The sequence below is a fragment of the Jaculus jaculus genome, chromosome 2 (genome assembly GCF_020740685.1).
Source record: "Jaculus jaculus isolate mJacJac1 chromosome 2, mJacJac1.mat.Y.cur, whole genome shotgun sequence".
In the NCBI taxonomy this organism is placed as follows: Eukaryota; Metazoa; Chordata; class Mammalia; order Rodentia; family Dipodidae; genus Jaculus; species Jaculus jaculus.
The window spans coordinates 92,864,944-92,885,444 of NC_059103.1; the positions used below are offsets into that span (position 1 = coordinate 92,864,944).

The 20,501-nt window shown below is 40.3% G+C and overlaps 1 protein-coding gene across 1 annotated transcript in view; it reads right to left on the reverse strand.

The window, feature by feature from the left end:
• Positions 1 to 20,501, reverse strand: part of LOC123458672 (3-beta-hydroxysteroid-Delta(8),Delta(7)-isomerase-like) — a 105,445-nt gene that overhangs the window by 24,121 nt on the left and 60,823 nt on the right. The gene's annotated exons all lie outside the window — the stretch shown is intronic.

Genomic DNA, 20,501 nt, shown 5'->3' on the forward strand with positions numbered 1-20,501 from the left:
CCGAAAGTTAGACCTTAATTATACTTACCACCACTTAAGCATGTCTTACTAGGTTCTTCATCTTTTTTATTATTTTATTTATATTTTTCTTTTTTCAAGGTATGGTCTCACTCTAGTCCAGGCTGACCTGGAATTCTCTATGTAGTCTCAGGGTGGCCTTGAACTCACAGTGATCCTCCTGAGCACTAATTCTCTCCAGTGTTTTGATCATGAAGTGATGTTGTATCTTGCCAAAGGCCTTTTCTGCATCTATCGAAATGATCATGTGGTTTTTTTTTTGTTTAACCTTGTTTATGTGGTGTATTACATTGACAGATTTCCATATGTTTAACCAGCCCTGTGTTCCTGGGATGAATCCCACTTGGTCAAGGTGGATAATGCTTTTGATGTGTTGTTGGATTCGGTTTGCAAAGATTTTGTTCAGAATCTTTGCATCTAAGTTCATCAGGGAAATAGGCCGGTAGTTTTTTGTTTTTTGTTTTTTTCTTTTCTTGTGGCATCTCTGCCTGGTTTGGAATTAGGGTGATACTAGCTTCATAAAAGGAGTTGGGTAGCTTTCCCTGTTCTTCAATTGTGTGGCACAGTTTTAGGAAGATTGGTTTGAGTTCTTCCATGAAGGTTTGATAGAATTCGGCTGAGAAGCCATGTGGTCCTGGGCTCTTCTTTTGGGGGAGGTTTTCTATTACTTTTTCAATCTCCATGAGTGTGATGGGTTCATTGAGGTGATTAATCTGCTTTGAGTTTAGCTTTGATAGATTGTATGTGTCCAGGAATTTATCCATCTCCTCCACATTATCGTTTTGTGGAGTAGAGGTTTTTGAAATAAGTCCTGATGATTCTCCCAATTTCACTTATGTCTGTTGTGGTGTCTCCTTTTTCATTTTGAATTTTGTTAATTTGAAGCTTCTCCTTTTTTTGCTTGATCAAATTGGCCAGGGGTTTGTCAATCTTGTTTATTTTTTCAGCTCTTTGTTCTGTCAATTGTCTTAATTGTTTCCTTGGTTTCCAATTCATTAATTTCTGCTCTGATTTTAATTATTTCTTTCCTTCTGGAGCTCGTTGGGTTGGATTTTTCTTGTTTTTCCAGTGCCTTTAGGTAGATGGTTAGGTTATTGATTTGGGATCTTTCTGTCTTTTTTATGAAGGCTTTGAGTGCTATGAATTTTCCCCTGAGAACCACCCTCATTGTGTCCCATAAGTTTTGGTATGATGTGTTCTCATTGTCATTCAAGTCCAGGAATTTTGCAATTTCCTTTTTTATTTCATCGACTATCCATTTATTGTTTAAAAGTGTGCTGTTCAGTTTCCAGATGCTGTTGGGATTCTTAGTGGGTCTTTTGTTGTTGATTTCTAGCAATATAGCACTGTGATCTGATATCATGCAGGGAATTATGTCAATTTTCCTAAATATGTGGAGGCAGTCTTTGTGACCCAGTATATGGTCTATTTTAGAGAATGTTCCATGGGCTGCTGAGAAGAAAGTGTAGTGTGTGGATTTGGGGTGGAAAGTTCTGTAGATGTCCGTTAGGTCTAAGTGATCTATGGTTTTGTTGAGCTCTCTTACTTCCCTGTTGAGTTTCTGTTTGGATGATCTGTCTATTACCGATAATGGTATATTGAAGTCCCCAGCTATGATGGTATTGGTGGTTATTTCTGTTTTATTGTCTAGTAGGTTTTGATTTATGAACTGTGGTGCCCCTGTGTTTGGTGCATACAGATTTATGATTGTAATATCCTCTTTGTGGATTGTTCCCTTGATTAGTAGGATGAGGCCTTCTTTGTCTTGTTTGATTATTTTTGGTTTGAAGTCTATTTTATCTGATATTAATATAGCTATACCTGCTTGTTTCTTATTCCCATTTGCTTGGAATATTGTTTTCCACCCTTTCACCCTGAGGAGGTGTCTGTCTTTAGTGGTGAGGGGGATTTCTTGAAGGCAACAGATTGAGGGGTCTTATTTTTTGATCCATCCTGTTACCTGTGTCTCTTGATGGGTGAATTAAGGCCATTAATATTTAGGGTAATGACTGTGAGATTTGATTTGATCCCTGCCATATTGTGATGGTAGATGTGTGTTGGTGTTTTCATGGGCTTTGAAGTTTTTTGTGCCTACTCTGAGTTTGGTTTTTGTGATCTGCTTCTTGTAGGCAGTTGAGTTTGATTATTTGTTTCTTCTCTGGGGAGAGTTTCCTGAAATACTCTCTGTAGGTTTGGATTTGTGTTCATATAATTGTAAAGCTGAGTTTTATCATGGAAAGTTTTTCTTTCACCATCTATTATGAGGGATACTTTTGCCAGGTAGAGTAGTTTGGGTTGGAAGCCATAGGTTCTTAGACTTTGGAGTGTTTCTTTCCAGGCCCTTCTAGCTTTCAGGGTTTCCATTGAGAAGTCTGAAGTAATTCTGATTGGGTTACCATTGAAAGTGGTGTGCTGTTTTTCCCTAGCTGCTTTTAGGATTTTCTCTTTGGTGTCAATGTTTAGAGTCTTAATGATAATATGTCTTGGAGAGTTTCTCCTTTTGTCCAGTCTGTTTGTAGTTCTGTTCACTTCTTGTATCTTGATGGGCCTTTCTTTTAAGAGACTGGGGAAATTTTCTTCAATTATTTTGTTAAATAAGTTCTCCATGCCTTTGGTCTGAAATTCTTCTCCTTCTGGTATTCCAATGATTCTGATATTAGGATGTTTAAGTGTATCCCACAATTCCCTCATATTCTGTTCACAGAAACTTTTGAACTTACTGAAATTTTTGAATTCTTGAACTGTTTCTTCCATCTTGTCTTCCAGATCAGAGCTTCTGTCCTCCACTTTGCTGACTCTATTCTTAAGAGCCTCAAGAGAATTTTGGGCTTGTTCAATTAAGTTTGCATTTTCTACTACTTTTCTATGTATCATATCCATTGCTCTGTCAAGCTCCCTTTTCACATCATTTTCTGATTTTCATGATGATTCTTGTAATTCATCCTTGCATTTCTTTATGTCTTCATTTAGTATGGCCAGCTGATTTTTAAGGTCTTTTATTTTTTTCATTCTCCCTCAAACTCTTAACTCTCTTTGAACTCCTTCCAATTTCTTATCAATTTATTCTAGCTTAGTGATGGTAGCATCCACACGATTATTGGTCCCTTGTTGCTTTCCTACAAGTTCTAGCAGTAGGTTGGTCAGGGTTGTGTTGCTCATAGCTTCAATTTGATGTTCTGATCCTAATGACTCTTCTATGTTTTGGTTAGATGTATTCATTGTAGGAAGGGGTGATCTAACTGGATTTTCTTGCATTTGATTTTTCATGTTATTTCTTTTGCGCTGTAGTCTGCCCATGACAGTGTATGAGCAGGTAGGTGGGTAGATCAGCCTGGGCTCTAGCACAGTGGGAATCTGAGGCAGCCTGTGGCAGTTGCCAAGCAGCCTGGGCTTTGGCTCCCACTTGCCAAAGCTGCCTATCTACTGCCTGATGGGGCGCCAAAGTTGCCTGAATTCTCAAGTGGTAATGCGCCAAAGCTGCCTGTGTTCATGCTTGGAGGGGAACTTAGGTACCAAGGACTGAAGCAGCCCAAACTCTGGCTGGGAACACTAAGACCCAGAAACAGTCTGCACTCCCCTGCCACAGAACAATGGAGTTTGGCCAACATAGCAGACAGATAGAAGATGGCACATGAGAAAGCACAAGTGAGAGACACAGTCTGGGCTTGTGTGGCAGATGATGTGGGACTGGGCTTGCTGAACTCAGTGGCAGGAATAGTAATGTGGGCGAGTGTGCAGAGCAGTTTATGCTTCTGCACACAGAGGTCAATCAGTGTGCAGTCTGTGCACTATTGGCATGCAATCAGAGCACAGTGGCAGTGGCAGTGGGCACAGCAGCAGGCACAGTGTCTATTTGGTGGGAGGGGTGGGCTACCCACCTGCGAGGGGATCTGAAATTCCCTGTTCCCCCTCCCCCCCCCCCCCCCGTGCTCTCCCACTGACAAGAAGACCCAGACAACCCTTAATGTCTTGCCTTTCTTTCCCCGGGATTTGCAGCGCAGCTAGGCGGTTGCCATCTCGGCAGGAAGTCAAAAACAGGTCATACTATTAATGATCTCCATGATATTAGATGTGTTCCCTCTAGAAGTAGCCTGAATGAATGCCCTTTCATTCTTCTCCTTAGTCTATCTCTGTTGCCTCTCCCCCTTGTCCTTCTAATCAACTCAGGATTTCCTGCAAAGAAGTACTGACTTAGCTCTCAGCCTTTGTATCAAGAGTCAACATTTCAGCCTTTATAAACATGTCACTCTACTTGACTCCATGAAACTCTTTGATTTGTTTGGGTCTCATCACTATTAAAGAGCTCCTAAGGGAAAGAGGAGTTTTTGTTTTCCTTCTTATAGCATACTGTCTGTAATATAATTGGTACTGAATTAAAGTTGGATAAGCAGCATGAAGAAGGAAATTACTGAGTCTGAATGTTTCCAAGTTTATTTTTCTGGATGTCAGTCTTTGCAAGTACCTACAAGAACACAATGAATGGAAGGTCTCCAGCATTACCCACACTTGTCATTTCTTACTGTTCACAGACTAGCACCTACCTGGTGAGGAACACGTTCCTGTTCTCAACAATTCTCCTGGGGGGTACATTTTTTAAGATCTCTTGGTTACATTTAAAACAAAGAAACTCTTAAACAGAACAGAAATGACATGGTGCAGGTCTTGTACCAGCCCTTCTCACATGATGGCAAATGCCAGCCAACTAAGCAGAGCACCTCTTCCCTGAGCCCTCAGACTACTCTCAGGTTAGTCCATGAGACAGCCATTTCCAACCAGTCAGCATTCACTGCCAGTGACTGACATAAATGAACAGAGATTTGTGACACAGACAAATGTAGTTATTAGAGGGGGACAGGCAGTGGGTTGGCAAGTGAATCTTTATACACTGGAACAGTGAGTGTGACTAGAAAACTAAGTGTGGCATGGCATGTCCTTGCTGTTACCAGAATCCTTCTGCTTCTTCTAGGGATCGGATTTCCTTGGAGACCTGATAATGAGGAAGAATTACAAGTCAGGGAGACTGGATAGGGGTAGCTATGGGAAGTAGTTGTTGAAAGAAGACCAAGGTATCAGGCAGCAGGAGACTCAGCTAGAGCAATGAGGATTACTGTGAGTGACAGCGAGGCAGTTTAGGAATAACAGAATGCCCTGAAAGTCAACATGAGAACTGTCCTCAAGCCTGTCCTTACAGCTCACTTGTTGGAGGTCAGAGGAGGATATGGTTTCTCATTATTTCTTTCTGCCTAAAGAAGTTCTCTTCCTAGATGTGCTTTTCCTTAAATTCAACCTGATTCCCTTCCCAGCAATCTGGGCTGATCAGGTTTACCCCATTCCAAACCTAAAATAGACCTCAGTTTGGGTATCTAGGTTGTATTTCCCATTTCTGGGTTCCTCCTCCTATTTCACAGAAACTTTGTATTCTTTCCTTCTCTTAAACTCCATAATACTCTAACAAAACCTCTCTACAACTTCATCCACTGTTATCTGTCTATTTCAATTCTTTGAACCTATAAGGTGAGAACCTGGAGGCCACTGACTCCGTGGAAGTTTTATGTGACCATAACAGGCTGGCATTCTACTTCCTGGACTAAAGTCCAACCCAGAGATGAGAAAGGCTCTGTTGCTCTCAGAGACATCCCAAATTCCCACATCAATATCCCCACCTTCTATAGCTAGGAGCTGACCCCATTACTTGAAGATAATTGTGGATTCTGATAGCTCCAAACCTGAGGGCCATGAGTGGTCCAATTTCCAAAGCCAATTAGTTGTTGCCATTTCACTGCTGATAGGACTGAGAGCTCTGAAGCTCTAGCAAAGTACTTGGCTTCTGAGCCTCATCTTCTATGAGCTGCTTAACATTGAGTAGAAAGCAGGAAGACTGGACCTCCTGTACAGATCTATACTGTTTGTGCTTCCCCTGTTCAGCAATGCACACAAGAGATATCCACTAGTTCTATTTCATTACTCACCCCAATGGGTAATAACAAGAATGTCTTGGGGACATAAGAAGATCTGCCTGGCCCAAGGGCTACAAAGCTAAATGTGGTCAGAGGTAGTTCTTTATATACAAAGAAGGGAAGTGCCTAAAGGTGTGAGAGGGAATCAGGAAGCTGTTTTAGGCAGTTAGGGTGACAGGGTTCCTGAAAGTTTCCTTGAAGACTGCACTTGCCACAGATCAAAGGATGATCTGGATTCTTTTTTTTTTTTAATTTTTTATTTATTTATTTGAGAGCGACAGACACAGAGAGAAAGACAGATAGAGGGAGAGAGAGAGAATGGGTGCGCCAGGGCTTCCAGCCTCTGCAAACGAACTCCAGACGTGTGCGCCCCCTTGTGCCTCTGGCTAACGTGGGACCTGGGGAACCGAGCCTCGAACCGGGGTCCTTGGGCTTCACAGGCAAGCGCTTAACTGCATCTCTCCAGCCCTGATCTGGATTCTTATCTCTTGCCTAGAGGCGATGTGTTTTTTCACAAGCAACCTGGGCCTCACCTGGGAGGGAGATCTTTCCAAGGATTTAAATCTAATCCTAACATTGTGGTTGGTCAAGTTCAGCCCCCAGGACTGGGTTTCTTGGCTAGTTTCTACCTGAGACAGCCCCTAGCCCTAACCAATCAGCTGTCCCTCAGTTCACCTGAGCCAGAAGGTAGGGCCCACCACCATAAGGTTATAAGTATGTTTGCAAGGGAGAGGCATGCTCTCTGTGCTACCTGACCTCTCCTGAGCCTCTTTGGCTCAGGCCAATTGGGCCAAGTGGAGGGAAGAGACCCCTATCTCCATAACCCCTACTTTCCACAAGGGCTCTTTGCCCACCTCTGTTCTCCACATGGCAGGAGCTCTTTGTACTTTCTTTTCTGGCTTCTCCATGGTTTGTCCAGACCCACTCGGTGGGCTCTCCAGCCAGATGAGTCACTTTCATTTCTCCTTCCTTTGGTTCTGTACTTCCCTAAATAAATATAATAATTTATGGCTGGAGAGATGGCTTAGCGGTTAAACGCTTGCCTGTGAATCCTAAGGACCCCGGTTCAAGGCTCAATTCCCTAGGACCCAAGGTTGCCAGATGCACAAGGGGGCGCATGTGTCTGGAATTTGTTAGCAGTGGCTGGAGGCCCTGGCATGCCCATTCTCTTTCTCTCTCTCTATTTTCCTCTTTCTCTCTGTGTCACTCTCAACTAAATAAATAAAAATGAACAAAAAATATAATAATTTAATAATTAACCTTTTCAGTCTTATTTTATTAGAATTACACACCAACCTAAGATTTGGGGTTCAAGGACTTTCATGAACACCTAGCACCTCCTTACAGAGAAGCAGTTATGTTGTACATATGCTACTTGATTGGTCAGAATGAGAGCAGCCCGTGATAGGACAGACAATAGAAGCCAATCTGAACTAACCCACCTTCCACCTTACATACCACTTTAGAGGACCCAGAAAGAACTCATTCCAATACTGTGCTAGAATTATTAGCATTAGAGCCTGTGTCCTAGCAGACCCCTAAACAAACCACGTTTGACTACTCATCTCAATAAGCCAATTAAACAAGCAAGTAATAGTGACCACACTGGAAACAAAGACAAAGACATTCACTGATGCCCTTCCACCACCCAGTCCATCAAACAAAAAGAGCAGTTAGTTAGCTCAGTAAGAAGAAACACATAAACAAATAAAGTAAGAAAATCAATTTAGGATGCCATTGGAAAAACCAGCAACATATAATGGATGCAACAAGAAGTGGAGACCACTGAAGTGTTGCCACCTGAAAGGTGTTAGAGTGAAATACTGATTCCTCTAGTATTGACTATTCCTTTTCTCTTTTTATCCACCATGGCCTGGACAACAGCATTTCATGGGCAGCACAGAGGACACTGACAGCTAGCAGTCTATTGTGTAAGCTCCTAATACGTCAATCTAGGCAGAATGAAGTGTAAATGTTGCAAGGCTATGTGGTTTAACTTTTTTGGAACCTAGGTCCTTCATTCCTGAGATACAGGCAGAATTTTTCAGGTGCCTCATAAACCATGCCTGAGAGTTTGCAAAGGCATTTCTTGTCAAGCCAAAGCCTTTAGTTGGTAATAAATGAGGCCTTCATCACCATCCTCTCATCACCCAGTGTGTGTCATTTAAGCACCTTTGTCCCTGACTTCTCTGTCAACCAACACTTCCTTAGCAGAGCAAACTTTCATTATGACCTTATTTATTTATTTATTTATTTTTGATTTTTTGAGGTAGGGTCTCACTCTGGCTCAGCTGACCTGGAATTCACTTTGTAATCTCAGGGTGGCCTTGAACTCTTAGCAATCCTCCTACCTCTGCCTCCCAAGTGCTGGGATTAAAGGCATGCGCCATTACGCCCAGCTCATTATGACCTTTTTTGAGCAAGTTAATTGATATTTCTTTCTTTCTTTTTAAAACTACCATTGGCATTTTTAATCGATTGGAATTTTTTTTTAAGGCAACAAATTCTCAGTCCTCCCTGCCTCCCATGAGCACAGCCAGATCCCCAGTGTTATCACTTTAAAATGGAATGAATAAATGCTTATGTGGAGAAGATTAAATAAGATAACATGAGGGAAGTGTTTAGAAAAACAGCTGGCATATAGTGAGCTATCAACAAGGTTCAGCAATTATGACCGAGGTGTCTAACACAGAGGAGGTGTTTGCTTTATGGTAGGTGGAATAAACATTCAATTCAATCTGTAGGAGTCTGGGCTGGTCAGGAAGTGAGTAGATCACTGAGCTGAAACTGCAAGCCTGTGAGCTATAGGGGAATGAGGAACCAAGCTGACCACCTCTGATTCAATGATGTGAATGAGCTTTGGCTAATAACATCTGTCCTCAACACAGCTGATTAGGCACATTATGACTGAAGGAGAAAGGCATCAGATAGAACAAAGGTCAAGGCTATGGTCCCAAGGTTGTTCTGAGAAGGCTTGCTTTTTCTCTTGGGGATCACAGAGTACAAATAATCAGAAGGAAGCACAAAAGCTTCTTTGAGTCCCCTGAGCAGTTATGTCATAGCTAAATGAGGAGGCAGGGTCCAGATATTATTAAGTGTCCCTTAAGCAACAGCACATACAAGCAAAGTTGCCCTTCATCAGCAAATTCCATTGCAGACATATCATCCAGTGACAGCAAAGGAGCTATTAAACAAATGATTCCAAACAACAAGCAGAAGGCAGGTCCTCCCTGTCACTTCACTGCTTCCTCCTATGAAGGTGAGGTTGTAAATTTGGTGAGCTGCTGTTCTCAAATCACATAAGCCATTTGGGAAGCTAAAGGGATTATAGGCCTTATTATTATTCTCCAAACATTTTGAAATATGAACTGAAAATGGAAAAATCTTTAATTATAATAAAGCAAGTTTATTTATTTATTTTGTATAACCAGCTTTTTTGAGTACTCTTCAATGCCTCCTACCACCTCATAGTGGGGAATGAAGTCTGGGCTTTGCACAGTCTAGGCAAGCCCTCTATCACTAAGATGTACTCCCAGCTCTATTGACTACCTTTGAGTGACTATATTGGCTATTGTGGTGTTATTGAGTCATAACACATATTATAAGATGAAGCCATAACACATACTATAAGTGGAAGTCAAAAATAAAGTGATGGTCATACCACTTGAAATGCTATTAATTTAGGTTTCTTGCCAGTGGGAATACCATACATTTCCCTAGGATATTCATTAGAATCAGTCTTGCTCCTGGACAGAAAGTAACCCTTAGTATAATGCTCATCATCAATGAGCTGCCTTGGAGTTCCCTGTAGCCCCTGTTCTGTTTGTCATGTCCTATTTTGTTTCTTATGCTTGGGAACCCATAACTAGGCAAGTTCCCTAAAAGCAGTTTGTACCTGGCTGAGACTCCTTCTGGTCCTTTGCTGGGGTGAATAACCAGTCATATGCTCCCAAAGAGGACTGTTTGTTTATGGTATCTCCAATTTCAGAGCTTCCTGGATGGCCTGAGTCTGTGTTCCTCATTAGTGAGACCCTGACTTTCTCTCTGCTAAGCTTCTCATATATTGAGAATAGGTGGCTTATCTATGTTATGGACTATCTGTTTCTACAACTAGAATAGAAATTCTATAAGAATACTTTTTCTCATCAGTTTTTTTAAAAAAGTATTTTATTTTTATTTATTTATTTGACAGAGAATGAGGGGGAGAGAAAGAATGGGCTCACCAGGGCCACCAGCCACTACAAATGAATTCCAGATGTGTGTGCCCCCTTGTGCATCTGGCTAACGTGGGTCTTGGGGAATTGAACCTGGATCCTTTGGTTTTGCAGGCAATTGCCTTAACCGCTAAGCAATCCCTCCAGCCTGTGATCCATTTTTTAATTATTTTATTTGAGAGAGATATAAAGAGAGAAAATGGGTGCACAAGGGCTTCTAGCCACTGCAAGTGAACTCCAAACACTTGTACCACCTTATACATCTGGCTTTACATGAGGAATCAAACCTGGATCCTTTAGCTTTGCAGACGACCACGTAAACCATGGTCTAAGCTATCTCCCCAGATCACTGATCAGTTTTACCTTAACACCAAAAATCATCTTAACACCATAGAACTCAATACACATACACTGAGTGAATGACTAGAACTGCTAGAAATGAAATGTATAAGCTTAAACATACGTGGTCACATGCTTAGCCCACTGTTTGCCCATCTAGCTGGAGTTCTTGCTATAGACTCAGCAGGGCTATTGCCTGTAATGCTTGTCTCCAGCTCCATTAAGAACTCAGTCTAGCTGGGCGTGGTGGCACATGCCTTTAATCCCAGCACTTGAGAGGCAGAGATAGGTGGATCACTGTGAGTTCAAGGCCACCCTAGGACTATATAGTGAGTTCCAGGTCAGCCTGGACTAGAGTAAGATCCCACCTCAAAAAACCAAAAAGGAAAAAAAACCTCAATCTGAATCTAGCACCGTCCACTCAGTCTGGCCAGGAAGCAGTCATTTTCATGTATGCAGACAATTTTTAAAGGCAGGTATCTGAACTCCTATAACTAGCCATATTCTAGAGCTTAGGAAACTGAAACTCAGAAAGATTAAGCCAAAGCTAAGTGAATTCAGGTCTCAAAACCAGGTCTTGTAACCAAACCATCACATATGACCATAAAGAAGTGGAATGCTCATATGTACTTCACAGATGAACCTCAAAAATATTCTAAGTGAAAAAAGCCAGACTTAAAAGGTCACATGTTGCATGATTCCATTGTGATAGTTATTCTTCATTGTCAACTTGATGAGAGTTAGAATCCCCATGGAAGCGCACCTCTGGGTGTCTATGAGGCTTAACCAGAAAAGTAACTACAGAGGAAAACCCACTCTGAATCTGGATGGTACCAGACATGAGTGGGGCTCAGAATTGAATCAAAAGGAGAGTGAACTAAGCATCAACATCATCTCTGTCCTGACTGTGGATACAATGTGACCAGCCGCCTCACACCTCGGACCCTGTGCCTTTCTTGTCATGATGAACTGTATTTCCTTGAACCATAAGCCAAAGTATACCTTCCTTCCTTAAGGTGCTTCTTGACAGGTATTTGCCTACAGCAATAAGAAATGTAACTATACAGTCCCTTCCCCTGACCTCGCTTAGGCCTTTCCCCTCCCTGCAATCTGTTCTTCTACTTACATATATATCATCCCCTTAAGTCCTTCCCTCTCCTCCCTCTCTTACAGCCTTTTTCTAGCTTACAGGCCTCTACTACTGATTTTTAGTTCCAGCTCACACACAAATCTCTACATTTGTAGCTAGGATCCACATATGAAAGAGAACATGAAAAGTTTCACTTTCTGGGCCTGGGTTACTGCACTTAGGATAATCTTTTCCAGATCCATCCATTTCCCTGAAAATTTCCTAATTTCATTTTTTTTAGCACTAAGTAGAACTCCATTGTGTAAATGTACCATGTCTTTATTATCACTCATTTGTGGAGGGACATCTAGGCTGGTTCCATTTCCTAGCTATTGTGAATAGAGCAGTAATAAATATGGTTGTGCAAGTATCTGTAAGGTAGGGAGAAGAGTCATTAGGATACATGCCTAGGAGTGCTATCGCTGGGTCATATGGTAAATCTATTTTAAGCTGTCTCAAGAACCTCCACACTGATTTCCACAATGGCTGAACCAGATTAAATTCCCAGCAATAGTATAGAACAGTTCCCCTTTTACCACATCCTCATGAACATTCGTTATTTGTTTTCTTGATGGTAGCCTTTCTGAGGCAGAGAGATGGAATCTCAAGGTAGTTTTCATTTGCATTTCCCTGATGGATAAGGGTGTAGACACTTTTTTAGATGTTTGTATGCCATCTATATTTCTTCTGATATGAAAACTCTATTTCGGGCTGGAGAGATGGTTTAGCAGTTAAGGTATTTGCCTGTGAAGCCAAAGGGCCCAGGTTCAATTCCCAGGACCCACATAAGCCAGATGTACAAGTGGCACATGAGTCTGGAGTTCATTTGCAGGGGCTGGAGGCCCTGGCATGCCCATTTTCTCTCTCTATTTGTCTCTGTTCTCTCTATCTCTGTCTGCTTACAAATAAACAAAATAAAATAATAAAAATATTTTTAAAAAGAACACTCTATTTAGTTCCATAGCCCGTTTTTTAATTGGGTTGTGTGCTTTCATGTTGTTCTGATTTTTAGATCTTTGTATATTCTGGCTATCAATCCTCTATCAGATATGTAGCTGGCAAAGATTTTCTCCCATTCTTTAGGTTGTCTCTTTGCTCTATTCACTGTGTTCTTTGCTGTACAAAAGCTTTGTAATTTTTTGAGATCCCAGTGGTTGATTAGTGATTTTATTTTCTGAGCAATTGGGGTTATATTCAGAAAGCCATTACCTATGCCAATATGTTGAAATGTTTCCCCTACCTTTTTCTCTAACAATTTCAGAGTTTCAGGTCTAACATTAAGGTCCCCGATCCACTTGGATTTGATTCTTGTGCATGGAGGAAGACAAGAATATATTTCCATCCTTCTACATATAGATATCCAGTTTTCCAATGAATATTTTTGGCATTTTTATAAAAAAATTTTTGGCATTTTTATAAAAAAAAAATCAGATGGCTATAGCTGCCTGGATTAACATCTGGGAGGGAATACATGCCTGGTACTGAAAACCTAATCAAAAGCCTAAGGCAGGGGAGGTCATGAGCCTTACAAGTATAAAGCCTGCTCTTTTTGGAGAAATGCACATATTATTCTCATCAAATTGCCCTGAGAGTACTACACTTAATGCTCATATTCATATGTTAATTCTACTCTCACTTATGGTTAGAGTAGCTTCTCTTTTCAGATGGCGATGACCACTGGGATGACCCAAAAGGTAACATAATGCTGAGAAGAAGGGACAGAGAAGTGTCCAGCACTGAAACATCTCACACCCTCCAAAGCTCAGGGTCCATTGCAGAAGAGGTGGTGGAAAGAATGTAAGAGCCAAAGAAAGGGTACCACTCCTTATATACAACTATCCGGACAGAAATTGGCCTCGATATCTATGATCTCACAGTGCCTAGCATTACCTACACAAGACCCTCATAATAGAAGAAAAAGATGATGACATCAAATTAAAAGAGAGAGTAATGGAGAGAGGGAGGGGATATGAGGATATGATGGGGAGCAAGTTATGCAGGGGAAAGTGGGGGAGCAGAGAGAAATGCCATGGTTTGTTGTCTGTAAGTATAGAAGTTGTCAATAAAAAATATTTAAAAAGAATTAAAATAAGAAAAAAAGAAGTGTAACTAATACATCCATTTACATTACATACTCAGTCTAGATAAGTCCTTAGATACTGAATTCAGATTATTGGTAGCCAAGGACATGAATGATGATAAAATGGTGACAATGGAACTATATAGAAGTGATGGTGGTACAACCTGAAGGGTACACTAAATATCACTGAATTGCTCACTTTGAAATGGTTAATTTATGCCCTTTGACCTTTATTTCATTTGCTTTAAAGGTGTTTTGATTTCTAGAGCCCAAGCTTCTTTCACTAAAATTACTTATTTTTCAACTTCAACTGTATAACAAATATCCTAACCTATCACATTTTAAAATTGATCAGAAAAACAATTTATCTATTTATTACCTTAATATATAATTTTTCAAGTATTATTAAATAATACTGTTATTAAAAATAAAGCAGCTACAATAAAAATTTTATACAGTATAAACCTACAACTCTTTAGCCATCTCAGTCTTACTACCAAATGGAAACATTTTGACACTTTTGAATGTAAACTTCTAGAAGGTTTTTGTAGCATATAGAGAGCAATATAGTCCTGTGTTTTCTTTGATTGTTTTTCAATTAATAATGGCTCTTGGAGAACTATCATAAGAGAAAATATATCTCATTAATCCTAACAGCAGCATAATATTCCATTTTAGAGACAGATTATAAGTCATGTCATATCACCTTTCTCCTCACTTTAATACTTTCTCCTTTTCAACTGCTTCTCTCTTTTCACATGTTATGCTTCAAACTTATTGATCCACTTAACAGCCACTATTAAACTTTGATATAAGAATTGCCTTAGTAAAAATGAGGACCAGATGGCTGGGAAATGGCTCCCTGTGTAAGAGGGCGTGCCATGCAAGCATGAGGGCCTGAAAGTGCCTGATTCACCTTGAGTTTGAATCCCAAGAACCCATGTAAATGGCTAGGTATGGCTATACATGCCTGTCACATCAGTACTGTTGTGGGGGGCAGAGATCAGAGAGTCACTGGGGTAAGCTGCTGGTCAGCCAATCTGACCGTAAAAAAGGAAATTCTGGATTCAGTGAGATGCCATCTCAAGGAAACATGTGGATGAAGCTGACACCCGATCTTCTCCGAGTCTGCATACACACATGCATACATGACACATACAAATACACACACACATTACACATATACCACACATGCACACATACACATGCACACAATTATACATGTGCGCATGCACGTGCACGAGCATACACACACACACACACACACACACACACACAAATGATGATCCATGAACATTGCTCCATAAGAACTCTGATTTGGTATGTCTGTAATGGATTCAATACTTTTTACTCTTAAATAAAACCTCCAACTTTTTCTGTTGGTATTGGTTCTTAACTCACCTTTGAGAACAAATGAAACAAAATGAGAAATTTTATTCATTTTTATTTTATGAATTCTATTCAGTATTCAGCAAACTATTGCTATGTCACTGGTATGTTTTAAAACCTTACAAGTATATAGAATATAAAATTTAAGAAAATATAGGCAGGACCCTACCCACCAAGAGGATGGGTAGCCTGAGCAAAGAAAACAAGGAGCACACAACGAAGGTGCGCATCAGCCACTGGCACTTGGTGAAGGAAAGGAAAGTTCACCTTGGGCAGAGATCAGGAAAGACTTTGTGAAAAGGATGGAAAGAAAGAAGAGATGTGATAGGACAACAAGCATTTTCCTAATAAAATGGAGCTTCAGGTGGTATATAGATGAAGCTTCCAGATCAAATGAATGCCATGTGAATGGCATGGAAATGAGTGAGAACAGAGTATCACCAGAAGAGTCCACTGGAAAAAAATAAGTCACATCACTGAGCGTGCCATTTTAAGGGGCTGCCTTTATCTGTGGGTGATATAAGCTATGAGCTGTTTTGAACAAGGTACCACTTGTACTTTCAATATCATTGTGAACACTGAGTGAAAGATGCAGTCCAAGGGCCCTGAGGCTAGAGGCAGGAAGATTCATCTAGAAGGTACCATAAAATGACGAAAGAATGATGATACCTGAAAAACAGTATGTAGGACTGGGGAGGAATCTCAGTGGGAGAGCACATGCTTAGCATGTATAAAACATTAGGCCTAATGCCTAGCCCAAACAAAGAAACAAAACAAAATCACAAAAAATGTGTAAAAAGTATAAAATGAAAGCTAGAAAGTTCTCCATATAATTTAAGGTAGATAACATGCTTTCAAACTTTATTATCAGCTCAATTTAAAAGCAAATGCTATATTGCAGAGCATAAAAAACAAACATCCTGTGTGTCATAAAAATTTTTTAAAGCCACACATGGTAGCACATATCTTTAATCCCAATATTTAAGAATCTGGGGCAGGAGAATTGCCATAAGTTCAAAGCCAGCCTGGACTACAGAGCCAGTACCACACCAACCAGGACTGCATGGTAAGACCATATCTCAAAATGGGGAAAAGGTAGTAATTATCACAGAGTCAATTTTCTTAATATATGAAGAATCTCTATGAAATAAGGAAATATCAATAAGCCACTAGAAAAATCAAAATAAGAATATAGATGAATAATTCACAAAAGTCCTATAAATGGTATTTATATACTTTAAACTGATTGATACTTAGAACCAATACAAAAATGAAACCATAATGATGTACTATTTTCCCTATTGAATTATATCACTATTTTAAAACATCTGAAAATTTTAAGAGATCAAACAAAAGCAAAAAGTGAAAAGGATGTGAACCAGTAAAATGCTTGTAAAGTAGATAAGTGTACATTCTTAGTACAGCAGGTAAGGGTGTGTGTAGGCAATGACCCAATTGCTATGCAATTTGTGTGGAAATATTTACATGGTACTGGAGAGATGGCTTAGCAGTTAAGGCACTTTCCTGCCAAAGACCCAGGTTCGATTCCCCAAGACTCACATAAGCCAGATGCCCAAGGTGGCACATGGGTATGGAGTTCGTTTGCAATGGTCATGCCCATTCTCTCTTTTTCTCTCTCTCCCTCCCAAATACATAAACAAAAATAAAATATTTTTATAAAAACTACACACTTTGTTAGCTGACAGTAAGTGCAATAAGGTTAGAGCTGAAAAACAATTCTCTCAGTATGATCCCTTTCCCATAAAGATGTTTACAATTACTGTCACAAAGTCCAGTTTTACAATCTGATACAGTTGCAGAAGCAAAGGAGAGTTTGTCCTGGGCTTTAGGAGGTCCATGGTAGAGACATGATCTGGTTGAAAGAATGGAGTTTCCTTGCACAGTAAAGGGAGAAAGTACCATCTTTGGATTTGTGTGGGGCTGAATTTCAATCCTTCTACAATGTCTAGAGTCAACTTGTTTAGCAAACACTGATCTTTCATTCTCCTGTCTGTAAAATGCAGTGACAGTAACTCCTTCCCAAGTTTCAGGGTCATTGAGATAGATGTATGACACCTTCTCTTGGAGTTTGGCATGGGACTGCAAGAAATTCAGGTCCATTCTCTTCTGCTTTCTTCTCTATACTAATCCGTCCAACTATGGGACTAAGTAGGCAGAGGGTGTTCAGTCACTTGAGAGGACAAAGGACACTCCTTATCAGACTTAAACTTACTGTAGAATTCGTGGCAACTGGAACCAGAGAGCAGTGTTTAAAGATGACACAGAAAGACCTGAAGCTTCAGGGAGAAGAAAGAGAAGGGGTGTGAGTGTCAAGGTGGGTTTATGGAGAAGCAAGACCAGATAGTCTGGGGCCTAGGTCAGACCCAGGAGCTTTGGGAACAGCTCATCTGCAGTGTCTTTCTAGAAGCTTCTCCTTGGGTAGCAGAAGTTGGATGAGAGGCAGACAAAAGACTCTCCACTGAAGCCCAGGCAGGAGCAATATCTGATGTAAAGTCACAAAAACTGGAGTCCCAAATGGAACCAAGCAGGACAACGAACAGTGAGTGGGAGCCAGCACCCTAACTAACTAGAGCTGTGCTCAGAACACCAGCTGGGAAAGTGGTGAGAAGAAATCGAAATTCTAGACATGTCTTTATGGATGGAATCACACCTGCTTAGGGACAGAGAGGAGAAGGTAAGTAATTCCTTACTTTTAGGAGCCAAGGTCAGGCTCTGAAATGTCCCTGGTCACCTGTATGCACTCATCCCAAGCGGCACTGGCAAGTTGTTTTTCCAGGAAATTCAATGACTTGGAAGATCTGTGAAGGTAAGAAAGAAATTGATAACTTGGCTTCAAAAAGGCTGCATGTCGGGCTGGAGAGATGGCTTAGCGGTTAAGTGCTTGCCTGTGAAGCCTAAGGACCCCGGTTCGAGGCTCGGTTCCCCAGGTCCCACGTTAGCCAGATGCACAAGGGGGCGCACGCGTCTGGAGTTCGTTTGCAGAGGCTGGAAGCCCTGGCGCGCCCATTCTCTCTCCCCCTCTATCTGTCTTTCTCTCTGTGTCTGTCGCTCTCAAATAAATAAATTTAAAAAAAAAATTTAAAAAAAAAAAAAAGGCTGCATGTCATGCATGATATTATTTTCCCCATGCATGTAACCTAGTACATTCCTCTACTAAAGCTAGATCTTACTAGATTAAATTTCTTTTTTATGAATGCTCAATATCACACACAATTATGAAAATGCAAATTAAAATAAGAAGTTACTTTAACCTATTAGATGGTCCAAGATTAATAAAGTTGATAAGCCTAAGACAAGTGAAGACAACATTGTCATTCCTTACCTTCCTTTTTTTTGTTTGTTTGTTTTGTTTTTTCGAGGTAGAATCTTGCTTGTGCTCTAGCCCAGGCTGACCTGGAATTCATTATCTAATCTCAGGCTGAGCACGCCCCACCATGCCTTGCATCATTACCTTTCATTGAACTAAATTCTGAATAAATCAGTTGTATAGAAATTTGGAAATATTTTGTATATGTGTATACATATGAATATACATTATGTATATTTATATATATTACATATATATTCCTTTAACTTATAATGCCATTTCTTCCATAATTTCAGATAATTGTCTAAATGAAATGTCTAAGAATAAATGTACATTTCAAATGATAACATGATTTCCCCCTCTCAGAAAAATACTCCTAAATACTCATTAGATGAAAAATAGTTAACTAAAGCATAATATGACTGAATAGTGTAAAATTATTTAAAAAGAATGAGGTAGAATTTTATGTGGTAACAAGGAAAGATCTGGAAGAAACATTGCTCAATATTGTATGCAGTGCAGTATAATTCCATCTGCGGTGAGTGTGGGTGTGTGTAAACAATAACATGGGGATTGTCATAGTATAACTTCATTCATAATATAAATAGAATTTCCAAGAACGATGGAGAAACTATTCATAGTGGTCTCTTCCAGAGGAGCAAGAATAAGTCAAGATCCCCTGCCCATGCTCGTACTAACAATCCCCAGTAAACTCAGTAGGTCACAATAAGATATCAAAGTAGAAAGGGAAGTACTTTGGAAGAAAAAAAAAACGGGTTTATCAAGGGTGTGAGGGGGTCAAGTGAAGGTAAGGAGAAGTAAATGTGATAAAAAATACATTATATACATGTATAAAATTGTCATTAATTAAAAAATCAAAAGACTAAGAATGAAATAAGCTTAATTTCTACTTTGTCATTTTTGTGTCCTTGAAAGATTTTTTATTATATGCAGTATTCAGGAGGCTGAGGAAGGAGGATCACTATCAGTTTGAGGCCAGCCTGAGTTGCAGAATGAGTTCCAATTCAACCTGGGCTGGAGTGAAGCCCCGGCTTATTTTGTTGTTGTTTGTTGTTGTTTTTGTGGTTGGTTTACACTTATGCTGGGTGTGGTGGTATTCAGAAAATTGGGGCAAGAAGGCCTTGAATTCAAGGCTATCTTGAGTTACATAAGGAGACCCTGCAAGGGAAAAAAAAGTAGGAAGGGACTGAGGGAGGATGAAAGGAAGGAAAAGGATGGAGGGAGAGGGATGGGAGGAAGTGGTGAAAGGGAGAAAGAGAAAAAGACAAAAGGAAGATTTGACTAAAAATGTTGTTATGTTTATGAGTTGTTAACTTTTACCTGGTCAATTGTCATTTGAACTAATAGAATTTTTTTCAACTTTTAAAATTATTATTAATTAGTTTTGTACTCAGTGAATACAGTCAAGTTGGTACCATTGTTAGCCTCCTCCCTGTCCTCCCCATCCCCCTGGCCCATCGTTGTTGAGTTATATGGGTCACACATTGTGGTGTTAGCCCTCAGTTATGGATAGGAGGAAATGTCTGTGTGTATCATGGCCCAACTTGTGGCTCTGACATTCTTTTTGCCCCCTCTTCCACAAATTTCCCTGAGCCATGTTGGGGTCATTTTAGGTCAGCTTCTGTGATGAGGTCTTGGGAGCCTCTGTGTCTCTAGATACCTGATTTGGTAGGAGTTGAGTGTTCTCTGTGTCTATCTCCTTCACCCTTGTGCTGGTACCAGGTTCACTAAGAAAACAGCACCCTTGCTTGTTTCGCCAATTATTCTTAGTTTCAGCTGGGGCCCTTTTGAGGTGTGATGGGGTGGTTCACTCCTTAGAATCTGCATCTATCTGAAAAAGAAAAGCAGATTCTCCAATGGAGAGTAAAATTGATTTTCCACCATGGCTGTGTGCCACTATTGTATTTGTGTGAGCATCATGACAGGTTATTTGCTGCTAAGTAGGTTAGACCATGAGTTGCTTGGACAGATATTGGTCATTTTCCCCCAGTCACCTATGTAGCACCTTCTGGCCCCTGTCTGGGGA